The 18,810-nt window shown below is 51.6% G+C and overlaps 8 non-coding genes and 3 pseudogenes across 8 annotated transcripts; all 11 read right to left on the bottom strand.

Moving 5' to 3' along the window:
- Positions 1 to 1,349: 1,349 nt before the first annotated feature.
- Positions 1,350 to 1,468, bottom strand: LOC148150669 (5S ribosomal RNA). The gene has a single exon (XR_015756619.1). It is a non-coding gene; the product is annotated as a 5S ribosomal RNA (ribosomal RNA).
- Positions 1,469 to 3,014: 1,546 nt separating this feature from the next.
- LOC148150668 (5S ribosomal RNA) lies at positions 3,015 to 3,133 on the bottom strand. The gene has a single exon (XR_015755801.1). It is a non-coding gene; the product is annotated as a 5S ribosomal RNA (ribosomal RNA).
- Positions 3,134 to 4,679: 1,546 nt separating this feature from the next.
- Positions 4,680 to 4,798, bottom strand: LOC148150667 (5S ribosomal RNA). Its single transcript, XR_015756608.1, has one exon. It is a non-coding gene; the product is annotated as a 5S ribosomal RNA (ribosomal RNA).
- A 1,546-nt stretch (positions 4,799 to 6,344) lies between these two features.
- On the bottom strand, positions 6,345 to 6,463 carry LOC148150666 (5S ribosomal RNA). The gene has a single exon (XR_015756597.1). It is a non-coding gene; the product is annotated as a 5S ribosomal RNA (ribosomal RNA).
- A 1,546-nt stretch (positions 6,464 to 8,009) lies between these two features.
- Positions 8,010 to 8,128, bottom strand: LOC148150665 (5S ribosomal RNA). The gene has a single exon (XR_015756586.1). It is a non-coding gene; the product is annotated as a 5S ribosomal RNA (ribosomal RNA).
- A 1,546-nt stretch (positions 8,129 to 9,674) lies between these two features.
- LOC148150664 (5S ribosomal RNA) lies at positions 9,675 to 9,793 on the bottom strand. Its single transcript, XR_015756319.1, has one exon. It is a non-coding gene; the product is annotated as a 5S ribosomal RNA (ribosomal RNA).
- A 1,547-nt stretch (positions 9,794 to 11,340) lies between these two features.
- Positions 11,341 to 11,459, bottom strand: LOC148150663 (5S ribosomal RNA; annotated as a pseudogene).
- Positions 11,460 to 13,008: 1,549 nt separating this feature from the next.
- LOC148150662 (5S ribosomal RNA) lies at positions 13,009 to 13,127 on the bottom strand. Its single transcript, XR_015756575.1, has one exon. It is a non-coding gene; the product is annotated as a 5S ribosomal RNA (ribosomal RNA).
- A 1,547-nt stretch (positions 13,128 to 14,674) lies between these two features.
- On the bottom strand, positions 14,675 to 14,793 carry LOC148150661 (5S ribosomal RNA). Its single transcript, XR_015756317.1, has one exon. It is a non-coding gene; the product is annotated as a 5S ribosomal RNA (ribosomal RNA).
- Positions 14,794 to 16,339: 1,546 nt separating this feature from the next.
- LOC148150660 (5S ribosomal RNA) lies at positions 16,340 to 16,448 on the bottom strand (annotated as a pseudogene).
- Positions 16,449 to 17,994: 1,546 nt separating this feature from the next.
- Positions 17,995 to 18,113, bottom strand: LOC148150659 (5S ribosomal RNA; annotated as a pseudogene).
- Between the last annotated feature and the right edge of the window lie 697 nt (positions 18,114 to 18,810).

Genomic DNA, 18,810 nt, shown 5'->3' with positions numbered 1-18,810 from the left:
ATCCCCACACAGGCCAACTGCAAGCCCTCCCCCTGCTTCATAGGGCCGCAGCCTGCATTCTCTCATCCTTCCACACTCCTCCACCCCTCCATTTCGGAATGCCGGGCACTGACCAGTGGGGTACCGCACGGATCAGTACTGGGACCGCAGCTTTTTACAATCTATCTTCAGGATATACAAGATGGTATTAGCAATAACATTCGCAAATTTCATCAGCTGGGTGGCAGGGTGAAATGTGATGAGGATCTTAGGAGATTACAGGGTGACCTGGACAAGTTAGGTGAGTGCTCAGATGCATGGCAGATGCACTTTCACGTGGATAAATGGATCCTTATCCACTTTGGTGGCAAGAACAGGAAGGCAGATTACCACCTAAGTGGAATCAATTTAGGTAAAGGGGCAGTACAGAGAGATCTGGGGGTTCTTGTACACCACTCAATGAAGGTAAGCATGCAGGTACAGCAGGTAGTGAAGAAGGCTAATAGCATGCTGGCCTTCATAACAAGAGGGATTGAGTATAGAAGCAAAGAGGTCCTTCTGCAGCTGTACAGGGCCCTGGTGAGACCACACCTGGAGTACTGTGTGCAGTTCTGGTCTCCAAATTTGAGGAGAGACATTCTGGCTATTGAGGGAATGCAGCGTAGGTTCACGAGGTCAATTCCTGGAATGGCGGGATTACCTTACACTGAAAGACTGGAGCGACTGGGCTTGTGTACCCTTGAGTTTAGAAGACTGAGAGGGGATCTGGTTGAGACATATAAGATGATCAAAGGATTGGACACTCTGGCGGCAGGCAACATGTTTCCGCTGCGGGGTGAGTGCCGAAACAGAGGACACAGCTTAAAAATACGGGGTAGACCATTTAGGACAGAGATGAGGAGAAACTTCTTCACCCAGAGAGTGGTGGCTGTGTGGAATGCTCTGCCCCAGAGGGCAGTGGAGGCCCAGTCTCTGGATTCATTTAAGAAAGAGTTGGATAGAGCTCTCAAGGATAGTGGAATCAAGGGTTATGGAGATAAGGCAGGAACAGGATACTGATTAAGGATGATCAGCCATGATCATATTGAATGGTGGTGCAGGCTGGAAGGGCAGAATGGCCAACTCCTGCACCTATTGTCTATTGTCCGCCTTTCCTGACTGCCACCCGCAGACAGCGTGCAGCCCCAATCCCTTTCTTTCCGCCTTTCTTGCTGATTTTGGCAGCGCTCCGCTCTCCTCCCCTCCGTGTCTCGTGCCTGCAGGAGACTGATGCCAGGCACAGCAGCAGCAGCAAAAATAACCTGCCGCTCCATTGCCTGGCACAAGACAAGTGCAGAGGGGTGACTTGAGCAGCCACTGCTGGCGGAAAAAGCCTACTGCACCTGGTATTCCCAGGCGGTCTCCCATCCAAGTACTAACCAGGCCTGAGTCTGCTTAGCTTCCGAGATCAGACGAGATCGGGCGTTTTCAGACTAGTATGGCCGTAGGCGCTGGTCCCTGCCTTTTCTCCCTACTTCAAGGCGTGCTGGCCAGCCACATTTTCTTTCTTGCTCTTTCTCTTTATCCCCTTTGGCTTTTTTTTCTCTTTTCTCTTTGCTCTTCCTCCTCCGTGCGTGCTTCCCTCCCTCCGTCCCTCCAGCTGCCTTTCAGCCAGCCCTTGCCCACCAGGCTCCTGTAGTCTCCCACATCCCCACACAGGCCAACTGCAAGCCCTCCCCCTGCTTCATAGGGCCGCAGCCTGCATTCTCTCATCCTTCCACACTCCTCCACCCCTCCATTTCGGAATGCCAGGCACTGACCAGTGGGGAACCGCACGGATCAGTACTGGGACCGCAGCTTTTTACAATCTATCTTCAGGATATACAAGATGGTATTAGCAATAACATTCGCAAATTTCATCAGCTGGGTGGCAGGGTGAAATGTGATGAGGATGTTAGGAGATTACAGGGTGACCTGGACAAGTTAGGTGAGTGCTCAGATGCATGGCAGATGCACTTTCACGTGGATAAATGGATCCTTATCCACTTTGGTGGCAAGAACAGGAAGGCAGATTACCACCTAAGTGGAATCAATTTAGGTAAAGGGGCAGTACAGAGAGATCTGGGGGTTCTTGTACACCACTCAATGAAGGTAAGCATGCAGGTACAGCAGGTAGTGAAGAAGGCTAATAGCATGCTGGCCTTCATAACAAGAGGGATTGAGTATAGAAGCAAAGAGGTTCTTCTGCAGCTGTACAGGGCCCTGGTGAGACCACACCTGGAGTACTGTGTGCAGTTCTGGTCTCCAAATTTGAGGAGAGACATTCTGGCTATTGAGGGAATGCAGCGTAGGTTCACGAGGTCAATTCCTGGAATGGCGGGATTACCTTACACTGAAAGACTGGAGCGACTGGGCTTGTGTACCCTTGAGTTTAGAAGACTGAGAGGGGATCTGGTTGAGACATATAAGATGATCAAAGGATTGGACACTCTGGCGGCAGGCAACATGTTTCCGCTGCGGGGTGAGTGCCGAAACAGAGGACACAGCTTAAAAATACGGGGTAGACCATTTAGGACAGAGATGAGGAGAAACTTCTTCACCCAGAGAGTGGTGGCTGTGTGGAATGCTCTGCCCCAGAGGGCAGTGGAGGCCCAGTCTCTGGATTCATTTAAGAAAGAGTTGGATAGAGCTCTCAAGGATAGTGGAATCAAGGGTTATGGAGATAAGGCAGGAACAGGATACTGATTAAGGATGATCAGCCATGATCATATTGAATGGTGGTGCAGGCTGGAAGGGCAGAACGGCCAACTCCTGCACCTATTGTCTATTGTCCGCCTTTCCTGACTGCCACCCGCAGACAGCGTGCAGCCCCAATCCCTTTCTTTCCGCCTTTCTTGCTGATTTTGGCAGCGCTCCGCTCTCCTCCCCTCCGTGTCTCGTGCCTGCAGGAGACTGATGCCAGGCACAGCAGCAGCAGCAAAAATAACCTGCCGCTCCATTGCCTGGCACAAGACAAGTGCAGAGGGGTGACTTGAGCAGCCACTGCTGGCGGAAAAAGCCTACTGCATCTGGTATTCCCAGGCGGTCTCCCATCCAAGTACTAACCAGGCCTGAGTCTGCTTAGCTTCCGAGATCAGACGAGATCGGGCGTTTTCAGACTAGTATGGCCGTAGGCGCTGGCCCCTGCCTTTTCTCCCTACTTCAAGGCGTGCTGGCCAGCCACATTTTCTTTCTTGCTCTTTCTCTTTATCCCCTTTGGCTTTTTTTTCTCTTTTCTCTTTGCTCTTCCTCCTCCGTGCGTGCTTCCCTCCCTCCGTCCCTCCAGCTGCCTTTCAGCCAGCCCTTGCCCACCAGGCTCCTGTAGTCTCCCACATCCCCACACAGGCCAACTGCAAGCCCTCCCCCTGCTTCATAGGGCCGCAGCCTGCATTCTCTCATCCTTCCACACTCCTCCACCCCTCCATTTCGGAATGCCGGGCACTGACCAGTGGGGTACCGCACGGATCAGTACTGGGACCGCAGCTTTTTACAATCTATCTTCAGGATATACAAGATGGTATTAGCAATAACATTCGCAAATTTCATCAGCTGGGTGGCAGGGTGAAATGTGATGAGGATGTTAGGAGATTACAGGGTGACCTGGACAAGTTAGGTGAGTGCTCAGATGCATGGCAGATGCACTTTCACGTGGATAAATGGATCCTTATCCACTTTGGTGGCAAGAACAGGAAGGCAGATTACCACCTAAGTGGAATCAATTTAGGTAAAGGGGCAGTACAGAGAGATCTGGGGGTTCTTGTACACCACTCAATGAAGGTAAGCATGCAGGTACAGCAGGTAGTGAAGAAGGCTAATAGCATGCTGGCCTTCATAACAAGAGGGATTGAGTATAGAAGCAAAGAGGTCCTTCTGCAGCTGTACAGGGCCCTGGTGAGACCACACCTGGAGTACTGTGTGCAGTTCTGGTCTCCAAATTTGAGGAGAGACATTCTGGCTATTGAGGGAATGCAGCGTAGGTTCACGAGGTCAATTCCTGGAATGGCGGGATTACCTTACACTGAAAGACTGGAGCGACTGGGCTTGTGTACCCTTGAGTTTAGAAGACTGAGAGGGGATCTGGTTGAGACATATAAGATGATCAAAGGATTGGACACTCTGGCGGCAGGCAACATGTTTCCGCTGCGGGGTGAGTGCCGAAACAGAGGACACAGCTTAAAAATACGGGGTAGACCATTTAGGACAGAGATGAGGAGAAACTTCTTCACCCAGAGAGTGGTGGCTGTGTGGAATGCTCTGCCCCAGAGGGCAGTGGAGGCCCAGTCTCTGGATTCATTTAAGAAAGAGTTGGATAGAGCTCTCAAGGATAGTGGAATCAAGGGTTATGGAGATAAGGCAGGAACAGGATACTGATTAAGGATGATCAGCCATGATCATATTGAATGGTGGTGCAGGCTGGAAGGGCAGAATGGCCAACTCCTGCACCTATTGTCTATTGTCCGCCTTTCCTGACTGCCACCCGCAGACAGCGTGCAGCCCCAATCCCTTTCTTTCCGCCTTTCTTGCTGATTTTGGCAGCGCTCCGCTCTCCTCCCCTCCGTGTCTCGTGCCTGCAGGAGACTGATGCCAGGCACAGCAGCAGCAGCAAAAATAACCTGCCGCTCCATTGCCTGGCACAAGACAAGTGCAGAGGGGTGACTTGAGCAGCCACTGCTGGCGGAAAAAGCCTACTGCACCTGGTATTCCCAGGCGGTCTCCCATCCAAGTACTAACCAGGCCTGAGTCTGCTTAGCTTCCGAGATCAGACGAGATCGGGCGTTTTCAGACTAGTATGGCCGTAGGCGCTGGTTCCTGCCTTTTCTCCCTACTTCAAGGCGTGCTGGCCAGCCACATTTTCTTTCTTGCTCTTTCTCTTTATCCCCTTTGGCTTTTTTTTCTCTTTTCTCTTTGCTCTTCCTCCTCCGTGCGTGCTTCCCTCCCTCCGTCCCTCCAGCTGCCTTTCAGCCAGCCCTTGCCCACCAGGCTCCTGTAGTCTCCCACATCCCCACACAGGCCAACTGCAAGCCCTCCCCCTGCTTCATAGGGCCGCAGCCTGCATTCTCTCATCCTTCCACACTCCTCCACCCCTCCATTTCGGAATGCCGGGCACTGACCAGTGGGGTACCGCACGGATCAGTACTGGGACCGCAGCTTTTTACAATCTATCTTCAGGATATACAAGATGGTATTAGCAATAACATTCGCAAATTTCATCAGCTGGGTGGCAGGGTGAAATGTGATGAGGATCTTAGGAGATTACAGGGTGACCTGGACAAGTTAGGTGAGTGCTCAGATGCATGGCAGATGCACTTTCACGTGGATAAATGGATCCTTATCCACTTTGGTGGCAAGAACAGGAAGGCAGATTACCACCTAAGTGGAATCAATTTAGGTAAAGGGGCAGTACAGAGAGATCTGGGGGTTCTTGTACACCACTCAATGAAGGTAAGCATGCAGGTACAGCAGGTAGTGAAGAAGGCTAATAGCATGCTGGCCTTCATAACAAGAGGGATTGAGTATAGAAGCAAAGAGGTCCTTCTGCAGCTGTACAGGGCCCTGGTGAGACCACACCTGGAGTACTGTGTGCAGTTCTGGTCTCCAAATTTGAGGAGAGACATTCTGGCTATTGAGGGAATGCAGCGTAGGTTCACGAGGTCAATTCCTGGAATGGCGGGATTACCTTACACTGAAAGACTGGAGCGACTGGGCTTGTGTACCCTTGAGTTTAGAAGACTGAGAGGGGATCTGGTTGAGACATATAAGATGATCAAAGGATTGGACACTCTGGCGGCAGGCAACATGTTTCCGCTGCGGGGTGAGTGCCGAAACAGAGGACACAGCTTAAAAATACGGGGTAGACCATTTAGGACAGAGATGAGGAGAAACTTCTTCACCCAGAGAGTGGTGGCTGTGTGGAATGCTCTGCCCCAGAGGGCAGTGGAGGCCCAGTCTCTGGATTCATTTAAGAAAGAGTTGGATAGAGCTCTCAAGGATAGTGGAATCAAGGGTTATGGAGATAAGGCAGGAACAGGATACTGATTAAGGATGATCAGCCATGATCATATTGAATGGTGGTGCAGGCTGGAAGGGCAGAATGGCCAACTCCTGCACCTATTGTCTATTGTCTGCCTTTCCTGACTGCCACCCGCAGACAGCGTGCAGCCCCAATCCCTTTCTTTCCGCCTTTCTTGCTGATTCTGGCAGCGCTCCGCTCTCCTCCCCTCCGTGTCTCGTGCCTGCAGGAGACTGATGCCAGGCACAGCAGCAGCAGCAAAAATAACCTGCTGCTCCATTGCCTGGCACAAGACAAGTGCAGAGGGATGACTTGAGCAGCCACTGCTGGCGGAAAAAGCCTACTGCACCTGGTATTCCCAGGCGGTCTCCCATCCAAGTACTAACCAGGCCTGAGTCTGCTTAGCTTCCGAGATCAGACGAGATCGGGCGTTTTCAGACTAGTATGGCCGTAGGCGCTGGCCCCTGCCTTTTCTCCCTACTTCAAGGCGTGCTGGCCAGCCACATTTTCTTTCTTGCTCTTTCTCTTTATCCCCTTTGGCTTTTTTTTCTCTTTTCTCTTTGCTCTTCCTCCTCCGTGCGTGCTTCCCTCCCTCCGTCCCTCCAGCTGCCTTTCAGCCAGCCCTTGCCCACCAGGCTCCTGTAGTCTCCCACATCCCCACACAGGCCAACTGCAAGCCCTCCCCCTGCTTCATAGGGCCGCAGCCTGCATTCTCTCATCCTTCCACACTCCTCCACCCCTCCATTTCGGAATGCCAGGCACTGACCAGTGGGGTACCGCACGGATCAGTACTGGGACCGCAGCTTTTTACAATCTATCTTCAGGATATACAAGATGGTATTAGCAATAACATTCGCAAATTTCATCAGCTGGGTGGCAGGGTGAAATGTGATGAGGATGTTAGGAGATTACAGGGTGACCTGGACAAGTTAGGTGAGTGCTCAGATGCATGGCAGATGCACTTTCACGTGGATAAATGGATCCTTATCCACTTTGGTGGCAAGAACAGGAAGGCAGATTACCACCTAAGTGGAATCAATTTAGGTAAAGGGGCAGTACAGAGAGATCTGGGGGTTCTTGTACACCACTCAATGAAGGTAAGCATGCAGGTACAGCAGGTAGTGAAGAAGGCTAATAGCATGCTGGCCTTGATAACAAGAGGGATTGAGTATAGAAGCAAAGAGGTCCTTCTGCAGCTGTACAGGGCCCTGGTGAGACCACACCTGGAGTACTGTGTGCAGTTCTGGTCTCCAAATTTGAGGAGAGACATTCTGGCTATTGAGGGAATGCAGCGTAGGTTCACGAGGTCAATTCCTGGAATGGCGGGATTACCTTACACTGAAAGACTGGAGCGACTGGGCTTGTGTACCCTTGAGTTTAGAAGACTGAGAGGGGATCTGGTTGAGACATATAAGATGATCAAAGGATTGGACACTCTGGCGGCAGGCAACATGTTTCCGCTGCGGGGTGAGTGCCGAAACAGAGGACACAGCTTAAAAATACGGGGTAGACCATTTAGGACAGAGATGAGGAGAAACTTCTTCACCCAGAGAGTGGTGGCTGTGTGGAATGCTCTGCCCCAGAGGGCAGTGGAGGCCCAGTCTCTGGATTCATTTAAGAAAGAGTTGGATAGAGCTCTCAAGGATAGTGGAATCAAGGGTTATGGAGATAAGGCAGGAACAGGATACTGATTAAGGATGATCAGCCATGATCATATTGAATGGTGGTGCAGGCTGGAAGGGCAGAACGGCCAACTCCTGCACCTATTGTCTATTGTCCGCCTTTCCTGACTGCCACCCGCAGACAGCGTGCAGCCCCAATCCCTTTCTTTCCGCCTTTCTTGCTGATTTTGGCAGCGCTCCGCTCTCCTCCCCTCCGTGTCTCGTGCCTGCAGGAGACTGATGCCAGGCACAGCAGCAGCAGCAAAAATAACCTGCCGCTCCATTGCCTGGCACAAGACAAGTGCAGAGGGGTGACTTGAGCAGCCACTGCTGGCGGAAAAAGCCTACTGCACCTGGTATTCCCAGGCGGTCTCCCATCCAAGTACTAACCAGGCCTGAGTCTGCTTAGCTTCCGAGATCAGACGAGATCGGGCGTTTTCAGACTAGTATGGCCGTAGGCGCTGGCCCCTGCCTTTTCTCCCTACTTCAAGGCGTGCTGGCCAGCCACATTTTCTTTCTTGCTCTTTCTCTTTATCCCCTTTGGCTTTTTTTTCTCTTTTCTCTTTGCTCTTCCTCCTCCGTGCGTGCTTCCCTCCCTCCGTCCCTCCAGCTGCCTTTCAGCCAGCCCTTGCCCACCAGGCTCCTGTAGTCTCCCACATCCCCACACAGGCCAACTGCAAGCCCTCCCCCTGCTTCATAGGGCCGCAGCCTGCATTCTCTCATCCTTCCACACTCCTCCACCCCTCCATTTCGGAATGCCGGGCACTGACCAGTGGGGTACCGCACGGATCAGTACTGGGACCGCAGCTTTTTACAATCTATCTTCAGGATATACAAGATGGTATTAGCAATAACATTCGCAAATTTCATCAGCTGGGTGGCAGGGTGAAATGTGATGAGGATGTTAGGAGATTACAGGGTGACCTGGACAAGTTAGGTGAGTGCTCAGATGCATGGCAGATGCACTTTCACGTGGATAAATGGATCCTTATCCACTTTGGTGGCAAGAACAGGAAGGCAGATTACCACCTAAGTGGAATCAATTTAGGTAAAGGGGCAGTACAGAGAGATCTGGGGGTTCTTGTACACCACTCAATGAAGGTAAGCATGCAGGTACAGCAGGTAGTGAAGAAGGCTAATAGCATGCTGGCCTTCATAACAAGAGGGATTGAGTATAGAAGCAAAGAGGTCCTTCTGCAGCTGTACAGGGCCCTGGTGAGACCACACCTGGAGTACTGTGTGCAGTTCTGGTCTCCAAATTTGAGGAGAGACATTCTGGCTATTGAGGGAATGCAGCGTAGGTTCACGAGGTCAATTCCTGGAATGGCGGGATTACCTTACACTGAAAGACTGGAGCGACTGGGCTTGTGTACCCTTGAGTTTAGAAGACTGAGAGGGGATCTGGTTGAGACATATAAGATGATCAAAGGATTGGACACTCTGGCGGCAGGCAACATGTTTCCGCTGCGGGGTGAGTGCCGAAACAGAGGACACAGCTTAAAAATACGGGGTAGACCATTTAGGACAGAGATGAGGAGAAACTTCTTCACCCAGAGAGTGGTGGCTGTGTGGAATGCTCTGCCCCAGAGGGCAGTGGAGGCCCAGTCTCTGGATTCATTTAAGAAAGAGTTGGATAGAGCTCTCAAGGATAGTGGAATCAAGGGTTATGGAGATAAGGCAGGAACAGGATACTGATTAAGGATGATCAGCCATGATCATATTGAATGGTGGTGCAGGCTGGAAGGGCAGAATGGCCAACTCCTGCACCTATTGTCTATTGTCCGCCTTTCCTGACTGCCACCCGCAGACAGCGTGCAGCCCCAATCCCTTTCTTTCCGCCTTTCTTGCTGATTTTGGCAGCGCTCCGCTCTCCTCCCCTCCGTGTCTCGTGCCTGCAGGAGACTGATGCCAGGCACAGCAGCAGCAGCAAAAATAACCTGCCGCTCCATTGCCTGGCACAAGACAAGTGCAGAGGGGTGACTTGAGCAGCCACTGCTGGCGGAAAAAGCCTACTGCACCTGGTATCCCCAGGCGGTCTCCCATCCAAGTACTAACCAGGCCTGAGTCTGCTTAGCTTCTGAGATCAGACGAGATCGGGCGTTTTCAGACTAGTATGGCCGTAGGCGCTGGCCCCTGCCTTTTCTCCCTACTTCAAGGCGTGCTGGCCAGCCACATTTTCTTTCTTGCTCTTTCTCTTTATCCCCTTTGGCTTTTTTTTCTCTTTTCTCTTTGTTCTTCCTCCTCCGTGCGTGCTTCCCTCCCTCCGTCCCTCCAGCTGCCTTTCAGCCAGCCCTTGCCCACCAGGCTCCTGTAGTCTCCCACATCCCCACACAGGCCAACTGCAAGCCCTCCCCATGCTTCATAGGGCCGCAGCCTGCATTCTCTCATCCTTCCACACTCCTCCACCCCTCCATTTCGGAATGCCAGGCACTGACCAGTGGGGTACCGCACGGATCAGTACTGGGACCGCAGCTTTTTACAATCTATCTTCAGGATATACAAGATGGTATTAGCAATAACATTCGCAAATTTCATCAGCTGGGTGGCAGGGTGAAATGTGATGAGGATGTTAGGAGATTACAGGGTGACCTGGACAAGTTAGGTGAGTGCTCAGATGCATGGCAGATGCACTTTCACGTGGATAAATGGATCCTTATCCACTTTGGTGGCAAGAACAGGAAGGCAGATTACCACCTAAGTGGAATCAATTTAGGTAAAGGGGCAGTACAGAGAGATCTGGGGGTTCTTGTACACCACTCAATGAAGGTAAGCATGCAGGTACAGCAGGTAGTGAAGAAGGCTAATAGCATGCTGGCCTTGATAACAAGAGGGATTGAGTATAGAAGCAAAGAGGTCCTTCTGCAGCTGTACAGGGCCCTGGTGAGACCACACCTGGAGTACTGTGTGCAGTTCTGGTCTCCAAATTTGAGGAGAGACATTCTGGCTATTGAGGGAATGCAGCGTAGGTTCACGAGGTCAATTCCTGGAATGGCGGGATTACCTTACACTGAAAGACTGGAGCGACTGGGCTTGTGTACCCTTGAGTTTAGAAGACTGAGAGGGGATCTGGTTGAGACATATAAGATGATCAAAGGATTGGACACTCTGGCGGCAGGCAACATGTTTCCGCTGCGGGGTGAGTGCCGAAACAGAGGACACAGCTTAAAAATACGGGGTAGACCATTTAGGACAGAGATGAGGAGAAACTTCTTCACCCAGAGAGTGGTGGCTGTGTGGAATGCTCTGCCCCAGAGGGCAGTGGAGGCCCAGTCTCTGGATTCATTTAAGAAAGAGTTGGATAGAGCTCTCAAGGATAGTGGAATCAAGGGTTATGGAGATAAGGCAGGAACAGGATACTGATTAAGGATGATCAGCCATGATCATATTGAATGGTGGTGCAGGCTGGAAGGGCAGAATGGCCAACTCCTGCACCTATTGTCTATTGTCCGCCTTTCCTGACTGCCACCCGCAGACAGCGTGCAGCCCCAATCCCTTTCTTTCCGCCTTTCTTGCTGATTTTGGCAGCGCTCCGCTCTCCTCCCCTCCGTGTCTCGTGCCTGCAGGAGACTGATGCCAGGCACAGCAGCAGCAGCAAAAATAACCTGCCGCTCCATTGCCTAGCAGAAGACAAGTGCAGAGGGGTGACTTGAGCAGCCACTGCTGGCTGAAAATAGCCTACTGCACCTGGTATTCCCAGGCGGTCTCCCATCCAAGTACTAACCAGGCCAGAGTCTGCTTAGCTTCCGAGATCAGACGAGATCGTGCGTTTTCAGACTAGTATGGATGTAGGCGCTAGCCCCTGCCTTTTCTCCCTACTTCAAGGCGTGCTGGCCAGCCACATTTTCTTTGTTGCTCTTTCTCTTTATCCCCTTTGGCTTTTTTTTCTCTTTTCTCTTTGCTCTTCCTCCTCCGTGCGTGCTTCCCTCCCTCCGTCCCTCCAGCTGCCTTTCAGCCAGCCCTTGCCCACCAGGCTCCTGTAGTCTCCCACATCCCCACACAGGCCAACTGCAAGCCCTCCCCCTGCTTCATAGGGCCGCAGCCTGCATTCTCTCATCCTTCCACACTCCTCCACCCCTCCATTTCGGAATGCCAGGCACTGACCAGTGGGGTACCGCACGGATCAGTACTGGGACCGCAGCTTTTTACAATCTATCTTCAGGATATACAAGATGGTATTAGCAATAACATTCGCAAATTTCATCAGCTGGGTGGCAGGGTGAAATGTGATGAGGATGTTAGGAGATTACAGGGTGACCTGGACAAGTTAGGTGAGTGCTCAGATGCATGGCAGATGCACTTTCACGTGGATAAATGGATCCTTATCCACTTTGGTGGCAAGAACAGGAAGGCAGATTACCACCTAAGTGGAATCAATTTAGGTAAAGGGGCAGTACAGAGAGATCTGGGGGTTCTTGTACACCACTCAATGAAGGTAAGCATGCAGGTACAGCAGGTAGTGAAGAAGGCTAATAGCATGCTGGCCTTGATAACAAGAGGGATTGAGTATAGAAGCAAAGAGGTTCTTCTGCAGCTGTACAGGGCCCTGGTGAGACCACACCTGGAGTACTGTGTGCAGTTCTGGTCTCCAAATTTGAGGAGAGACATTCTGGCTATTGAGGGAATGCAGCGTAGGTTCACGAGGTCAATTCCTGGAATGGCGGGATTACCTTACACTGAAAGACTGGAGCGACTGGGCTTGTGTACCCTTGAGTTTAGAAGACTGAGAGGGGATCTGGTTGAGACATATAAGATGATCAAAGGATTGGACACTCTGGCGGCAGGCAACATGTTTCCGCTGCGGGGTGAGTGCCGAAACAGAGGACACAGCTTAAAAATACGGGGTAGACCATTTAGGACAGAGATGAGGAGAAACTTCTTCACCCAGAGAGTGGTGGCTGTGTGGAATGCTCTGCCCCAGAGGGCAGTGGAGGCCCAGTCTCTGGATTCATTTAAGAAAGAGTTGGATAGAGCTCTCAAGGATAGTGGAATCAAGGGTTATGGAGATAAGGCAGGAACAGGATACTGATTAAGGATGATCAGCCATGATCATATTGAATGGTGGTGCAGGCTGGAAGGGCAGAATGGCCAACTCCTGCACCTATTGTCTATTGTCCGCCTTTCCTGACTGCCACCCGCAGACAGCGTGCAGCCCCAATCCCTTTCTTTCCGCCTTTCTTGCTGATTTTGGCAGCGCTCCGCTCTCCTCCCCTCCGTGTCTCGTGCCTGCAGGAGACTGATGCTAGGCACAGCAGCAGCAGCAGCAAAAATAACCTGCCGCTCCATTGCCTGGCACAATACAAGTGCAGAGGGGTGACTTGAGCAGCCACTGCTGGCGGAAAAAGCCTACTGCACCTGGTATTCCCAGGCGGTCTCCCATCCAAGTACTAACCAGGCCTGAGTCTGCTTAGCTTCCGAGATCAGACGAGATCGGGCGTTTTCAGACTAGTATGGCCGTAGGCGCTGGCCCCTGCCTTTTCTCCCTACTTCAAGGCGTGCTGGCCAGCCACATTTTCTTTCTTGCTCTTTCTCTTTATCCCCTTTGGCTTTTTTTTCTCTTTTCTCTTTGCTCTTCCTCCTCCGTGCGTGCTTCCCTCCCTCCGTCCCTCCAGCTGCCTTTCAGCCAGCCCTTGCCCACCAGGCTCCTGTAGTCTCCCACATCCCCACACAGGCCAACTGCAAGCCCTCCCCCTGCTTCATAGGGCCGCAGCCTGCATTCTCTCATCCTTCCACACTCCTCCACCCCTCCATTTCGGAATGCCGGGCACTGACCAGTGGGGTACCGCACGGATCAGTACTGGGACCGCAGCTTTTTACAATCTATCTTCAGGATATACAAGATGGTATTAGCAATAACATTCGCAAATTTCATCAGCTGGGTGGCAGGGTGAAATGTGATGAGGATGTTAGGAGATTACAGGGTGACCTGGACAAGTTAGGTGAGTGCTCAGATGCATGGCAGATGCACTTTCACGTGGATAAATGGATCCTTATCCACTTTGGTGGCAAGAACAGGAAGGCAGATTACCACCTAAGTGGAATCAATTTAGGTAAAGGGGCAGTACAGAGAGATCTGGGGGTTCTTGTACACCACTCAATGAAGGTAAGCATGCAGGTACAGCAGGTAGTGAAGAAGGCTAATAGCATGCTGGCCTTCATAACAAGAGGGATTGAGTATAGAAGCAAAGAGGTCCTTCTGCAGCTGTACAGGGCCCTGGTGAGACCACACCTGGAGTACTGTGTGCAGTTCTGGTCTCCAAATTTGAGGAGAGACATTCTGGCTATTGAGGGAATGCAGCGTAGGTTCACGAGGTCAATTCCTGGAATGGCGGGATTACCTTACACTGAAAGACTGGAGCGACTGGGCTTGTGTACCCTTGAGTTTAGAAGACTGAGAGGGGATCTGGTTGAGACATATAAGATGATCAAAGGATTGGACACTCTGGCGGCAGGCAACATGTTTCCGCTGCGGGGTGAGTGCCGAAACAGAGGACACAGCTTAAAAATACGGGGTAGACCATTTAGGACAGAGATGAGGAGAAACTTCTTCACCCAGAGAGTGGTGGCTGTGTGGAATGCTCTGCCCCAGAGGGCAGTGGAGGCCCAGTCTCTGGATTCATTTAAGAAAGAGTTGGATAGAGCTCTCAAGGATAGTGGAATCAAGGGTTATGGAGATAAGGCAGGAACAGGATACTGATTAAGGATGATCAGCCATGATCATATTGAATGGTGGTGCAGGCTGGAAGGGCAGAATGGCCAACTCCTGCACCTATTGTCTATTGTCCGCCTTTCCTGACTGCCACCCGCAGACAGCGTGCAGCCCCAATCCCTTTCTTTCCGCCTTTCTTGCTGATTTTGGCAGCGCTCCGCTCTCCTCCCCTCCGTGTCTCGTGCCTGCAGGAGACTGATGCCAGGCACAGCAGCAGCAGCAAAAATAACCTGCCGCTCCATTGCCTGGCACAAGACAAGTGCAGAGGGGTGACTTGAGCAGCCACAGCTGGCTGAAAATAGCCTACTGCACCTGGTATTCCCAGGCGGTCTCCCATCCAAGTACTAACCAGGCCAGAGTCTGCTTAGCTTCCGAGATCAGACGAGATCGGGCGTTTTCAGACTAGTATGGATGTAGGCGCTGGCCCCTGCCTTTTCTCCCTACTTCAAGGCGTGCTGGCCAGCCACATTTTCTTTGTTGCTCTTTCTCTTTATCCCCTTTGGCTTTTTTTTCTCTTTTCTCTTTGCTCTTCCTCCTCCGTGCGTGCTTCCCTCCCTCCGTCCCTCCAGCTGCCTTTCAGCCAGCCCTTGCCCACCAGGCTCCTGTAGTCTCCCACATCCCCACACAGGCCAACTGCAAGCCCTCCCCCTGCTTCATAGGGCCGCAGCCTGCATTCTCTCATCCTTCCACACTCCTCCACCCCTCCATTTCGGAATGCCGGGCACTGACCAGTGGGGTACCGCACGGATCAGTACTGGGACCGCAGCTTTTTACAATCTATCTTCAGGATATACAAGATGGTATTAGCAATAACATTCGCAAATTTCATCAGCTGGGTGGCAGGGTGAAATGTGATGAGGATGTTAGGAGATTACAGGGTGACCTGGACAAGTTAGGTGAGTGCTCAGATGCATGGCAGATGCACTTTCACGTGGATAAATGGATCCTTATCCACTTTGGTGGCAAGAACAGGAAGGCAGATTACCACCTAAGTGGAATCAATTTAGGTAAAGGGGCAGTACAGAGAGATCTGGGGGTTCTTGTACACCACTCAATGAAGGTAAGCATGCAGGTACAGCAGGTAGTGAAGAAGGCTAATAGCATGCTGGCCTTCATAACAAGAGGGATTGAGTATAGAAGCAAAGAGGTCCTTCTGCAGCTGTACAGGGCCCTGGTGAGACCACACCTGGAGTACTGTGTGCAGTTCTGGTCTCCAAATTTGAGGAGAGACATTCTGGCTGTTGAGGGAATGCAGCGTAGGTTCACGAGGTCAATTCCTGGAATGGCGGGATTACCTTACACTGAAAGACTGGAGCGACTGGGCTTGTGTACCCTTGAGTTTAGAAGACTGAGAGGGGATCTGGTTGAGACATATAAGATGATCAAAGGATTGGACACTCTGGCGGCAGGCAACATGTTTCCGCTGCGGGGTGAGTGCCGAAACAGAGGACACAGCTTAAAAATACGGGGTAGACCATTTAGGACAGAGATGAGGAGAAACTTCTTCACCCAGAGAGTGGTGGCTGTGTGGAATGCTCTGCCCCAGAGGGCAGTGGAGGCCCAGTCTCTGGATTCATTTAAGAAAGAGTTGGATAGAGCTCTCAAGGATAGTGGAATCAAGGGTTATGGAGATAAGGCAGGAACAGGATACTGATTAAGGATGATCAGCCATGATCATATTGAATGGTGGTGCAGGCTGGAAGGGCAGAATGGCCAACTCCTGCACCTATTGTCTATTGTCCGCCTTTCCTGACTGCCACCCGCAGACAGCGTGCAGCCCCAATCCCTTTCTTTCCGCCTTTCTTGCTGATTTTGGCAGCGCTCCGCTCTCCTCCCCTCCGTGTCTCGTGCCTGCAGGAGACTGATGCCAGGCACAGCAGCAGCAGCAAAAATAACCTGCCGCTCCATTGCCTGGCACAAGACAAGTGCAGAGGGGTGACTTGAGCAGCCACTGCTGGCGGAAAAAGCCTACTGCACCTGGTATTCCCAGGCAGTCTCCCATCCAAGTACTAACCAGGCCTGAGTCTGCTTAGCTTCCGAGATCAGACGTTTTCAGACTAGTATGGCCGTAGGCGCTGGCCCCTGCCTTTTCTCCCTACTTCAAGGCGTGCTGGCCAGCCACATTTTCTTTCTTGCTCTTTCTCTTTATCCCCTTTGGCTTTTTTTTCTCTTTTCTCTTTGCTCTTCCTCCTCCGTGCGTGCTTCCCTCCCTCCGTCCCTCCAGCTGCCTTTCAGCCAGCCCTTGCCCACCAGGCTCCTGTAGTCTCCCACATCCCCACACAGGCCAACTGCAAGCCCTCCCCCTGCTTCATAGGGCTGCAGCCTGCATTCTCTCATCCTTCCACACTCCTCCACCCCTCCATTTCGGAATGCCGGGCACTGACCAGTGGGGTACCGCACGGATCAGTACTGGGACCGCAGCTTTTTACAATCTATCTTCAGGATATACAAGATGGTATTAGCAATAACATTCACAAATTTCATCAGCTGGGTGGCAGGGTGAAATGTGATGAGGATGTTAGGAGATTACAGGGTGATCTGGACAAGTTAGGTGAGTGCTCAGATGCATGGCAGATGCACTTTCACGTGGATAAATGGATCCTTATCCACTTTGGTGGCAAGAACAGGAAGGCAGATTACCACCTAAGTGGAATCAATTTAGGTAAAGGGGCAGTACAGAGAGATCTGGGGGTTCTTGTACACCACTCAATGAAGGTAAGCATGCAGGTACAGCAGGTAGTGAAGAAGGCTAATAGCATGCTGGCCTTCATAACAAGAGGGATTGAGTATAGAAGCAAAGAGGTTCTTCTGCAGCTGTACAGGGCCCTGGTGAGACCACACCTGGAGTACTGTGTGCAGTTCTGGTCTCCAAATTTGAGGAGAGACATTCTGGCTATTGAGGGAATGCAGCGTAGGTTCACGAGGTCAATTCCTGGAATGGCGGGATTACCTTACACTGAAAGACTGGAGCGACTGGGCTTGTGTACCCTTGAGTTTAGAAGACTGAGAGGGGATCTGGTTGAGACATATAAGATGATCAAAGGATTGGACACTCTGGCGGCAGGCAACATGTTTCCGCTGCGGGGTGAGTGCCGAAACAGAGGACACAGCTTAAAAATACGGGGTAGACCATTTAGGACAGAGATGAGGAGAAACTTCTTCACCCAGAGAGTGGTGGCTGTGTGGAATGCTCTGCCCCAGAGGGCAGTGGAGGCCCAGTCTCTGGATTCATTTAAGAAAGAGTTGGATAGAGCTCTCAAGGATAGTGGAATCAAGGGTTATGGAGATAAGGCAGGAACAGGATACTGATTAAGGATGATCAGCCATGATCATATTGAATGGTGGTGCAGGCTGGAAGGGCAGAATGGCCAACTCCTGCACCTATTGTCTATTGTCCGCCTTTCCTGACTGCCACCCGCAGACAGCGTGCAGCCCCAATCCCTTTCTTTCCGCCTTTCTTGCTGATTTTGGCAGCGCTCCGCTCTCCTCCCCTCCGTGTCTCGTGCCTGCAGGAGACTGATGCCAGGCACAGCAGCAGCAGCAAAAATAACCTGCCGCTCCATTGCCTGGCACAAGACAAGTGCAGAGGGGTGACTTGAGCAGCCACTGCTGGCGGAAAAAGCCTACTGCACCTGGTATTCCCTGGCGGTCTCCGATCCAAGTACTAACCAGGCCTGAGTCTGCTTTGCTTCCGAGATCAGACGAGATCGGGCGTTTTCAGACTAGTATGGCCGTAGGCGCTGGCCCCTGCCTTTTCTCCCTACTTCAAAGCGTGCTGGCCAGCCACATTTTCTTTGTTGCTCTTTCTCTTTATCCCCTTTGGCTTTTTTTTCTCTTTTCTCTTTGCTCTTCCTCCTCCGTGCGTGCTTCCCTCCCTCCGTCCCTCCAGCTGCCTTTCAGCCAGCCCTTGCCCACCAGGCTCCTGTAGTCTCCCACATCCCCACACAGGCCAACTGCAAGCCCTCCCCCTGCTTCATAGGGCCGCAGCCTGCATTCTCTCATCCTTCCACACTCCTCCACCCCTCCATTTCGGAATGCCGGGCACTGACCAGTGGGGTACCGCACGGATCAGTACTGGGACCGCAGCTTTTTACAATCTATCTTCAGGATATACAAGATGGTATTAGCAATAACATTCGCAAATTTCATCAGCTGGGTGGCAGGGTGAAATGTGATGAGGATGTTAGGAGATTACAGGGTGACCTGGACAAGTTAGGTGAGTGCTCAGATGCATGGCAGATGCACTTTCACGTGGATAAATGGATCCTTATCCACTTTGGTGGCAAGAACAGGAAGGCAGATTACCACCTAAGTGGAATCAATTTAGGTAAAGGGGCAGTACAGAGAGATCTGGGGGTTCTTGTTGTGGCATATAAATGAATTAATGTTATTTCTGCAAGTATAAATTCTGATACAGAATAGGAATGAGAAAATAC

The sequence above is a fragment of the Chiloscyllium plagiosum genome, unplaced genomic scaffold (assembly GCF_037043375.1).
Source record: "Chiloscyllium plagiosum isolate Xiang-an unplaced genomic scaffold, Cpla_swu_hap1 HiC_scaffold_3, whole genome shotgun sequence".
Lineage (NCBI taxonomy): Eukaryota > Metazoa > Chordata > Chondrichthyes > Orectolobiformes > Hemiscylliidae > Chiloscyllium > Chiloscyllium plagiosum.
The sequence above is the reverse complement of the archived record's forward strand: the minus strand, read 5'-3'. Positions and strand labels throughout refer to the sequence as shown.